Source organism: Pteropus alecto, unplaced genomic scaffold (assembly GCF_000325575.1).
Source record: "Pteropus alecto unplaced genomic scaffold, ASM32557v1 scaffold104, whole genome shotgun sequence".
Classification (NCBI taxonomy): domain Eukaryota; kingdom Metazoa; phylum Chordata; class Mammalia; order Chiroptera; family Pteropodidae; genus Pteropus; species Pteropus alecto.
Genome location: NW_006436664.1, coordinates 68,432 through 70,401, shown reverse-complemented (window position 1 = coordinate 70,401; position 1,970 = coordinate 68,432). Strand labels below are relative to the sequence as shown.

Sequence of the window (1,970 nt, the reverse complement as noted above, 5' to 3'; positions counted from 1 at the left end):
TGGCTGCTATAACAAAATACTACAGACTGTGTGGCTTAAACAAACAAACAAAAAAATATTTTCTCACAGGGAGGCTGGGAAGTCCAAGATCAAAGTGCTAGCTCATTCAGTTTCTGGTGAGACCTCTCTTCTTGGCTTGCAGACAGTTGCTTCTTTCTGTCCTCCCATGCTGGAGATAGAATATAAGTTCTCTATTGTCTCTTCCTCCACCTCCTCCCTCTCCTTCTCTTCTTCTCCTCTTCCTCCTCCTCCTCCTCCTTCCTCTTCCTCCTCTCCTACTTCTTCTTCTTCTCCTTCATGTTTCATGAATCCACGTGTCATTTTTGCACATTGGCCATGCTAATCTTCTCTGTATTATTATAATTTTAGTACATGTACTGCAGAAGGGAGCACTGGTATCTCTTCTTATGAAAGAATGGAATCTTATCCTATTGGACCAGAACTCCACCTACATGTTCTCATCTAACCCAAATAACTTCCCAAACACTCCATCCTCAAATATTACATTAGGATTAGAGTTTCATCATATCAATTTGGAGGGTATAAACATTCACTTCATCACAACTCGTTTCTCTCTTTGTGTCCAAAAGTCATCTTATAAGAATACTAGTCAGATTAGAGTGGGGACCACCTTAATTGCCTCATTTTACTAACAAACCTCTTTAAAAGGCTGGTCTCAAAATGGTCATATTCTGAAGTACTGGGAGTTCAGGCGTCAACAAATGAATTTTAAAGAGAGACAATTCTCCAGATAACATTATTTTAGTAGTTTCCTTAGAAACCACCATTTCTATGAAATATGTCAATGGTTTGAAATAGCTATCATATTTGTAGCTTAATTCCTTTTATTGCACATGCCTACCAACAGTGAACAAAGGTTCTTTTTCCCTCATATCTTTGCCAACACTTGTTATTTCTTGCCCTTTTGATAATAGCTATTCTAAAAGGTATGAGGTTATAGTTTATGATTTTGATTTGTATTTTCATGATGATTAATGAAGTTGAATACCTTTTCATGTCATTGTTGACCGTTTGTATGTCTTCTTTGGAAAAAATGTTTATTCAGATCCTTTACCCAATTTTTAATAGGATTGTTTGTTTGCTTGTTTCTTTTCAATTAAGTTGTATGAGATTTTATATAAATTTTATGTATTAACTCCTAATATGTATATAATTTGCAATATTTTCTTCCATTCTATAGGTTTCATTTTTACTTTGCGGGTGGTTTTCTTCACTGTACAGAAAATATTTGATATAGTCCCACTTGTTTATTTTTGCTTTTATTGCCTTGCTTTTAGCATCAAATCAAAAAAAAAAATTATTGCCAAGACCCATGTCAAGAAACTTACCTCATATTTTCTTCTACGTATTTTATAGTTTCAAGTTTACATTAAGTTTTTAATTGATTTTGATTTAATTTTTGTGTATGGTAAAAGAGAATGGTCCAGTTTTACTCTTTTTCATATGGCTAGCCAAGTTTTCCCAACACTATTTATTGAAGAAGCTATTCTTTTGCCATTGCATATTCTTTGTGCCTTTGTTGTAAATTAATTGACCATATATATGTGGGTTAATTTCTAGGGTCTCTATTTTGTTCCATTGATTTGTGTGTCTTTTTATTACACAGTTTTCATTATTATAGCTTTGTAATATGTTTTGAAATTAGAAAGTGTATGCCTCTAGTTTCGTTCTTTTTCAAGACTGCTTTGATTATTTGGATACTTTGTGGTCCATACAAATTTTAGGATTGTTTTTTTTTATTTCTGTGAAAAATGTCATTGGAATTTTGATAGAGATTGCACTGAATCCATTGATTGCTTTAAATAGTATGAATATTTTAACAATATTAATACTTCTAATCCATGGACAAAATTTTACTTATTGACAACTAAATAAAAGTCATATGGCTTATGTTGTTAAATGGCTTATGGGCTAACATCTACTGATGGCCATATTATTTTCACTCAGCA

General features: G+C 32.7%; 1 non-coding gene across 1 annotated transcript; it reads right to left on the bottom strand.

The window, feature by feature from the left end:
• Positions 1-286: 286 nt before the first annotated feature.
• LOC112481118 lies at positions 287-393 on the bottom strand. Its single transcript, XR_003046808.1, has one exon. It is a non-coding gene; the product is annotated as a U6 spliceosomal RNA (small nuclear RNA).
• Between the last annotated feature and the right edge of the window lie 1,577 nt (positions 394-1,970).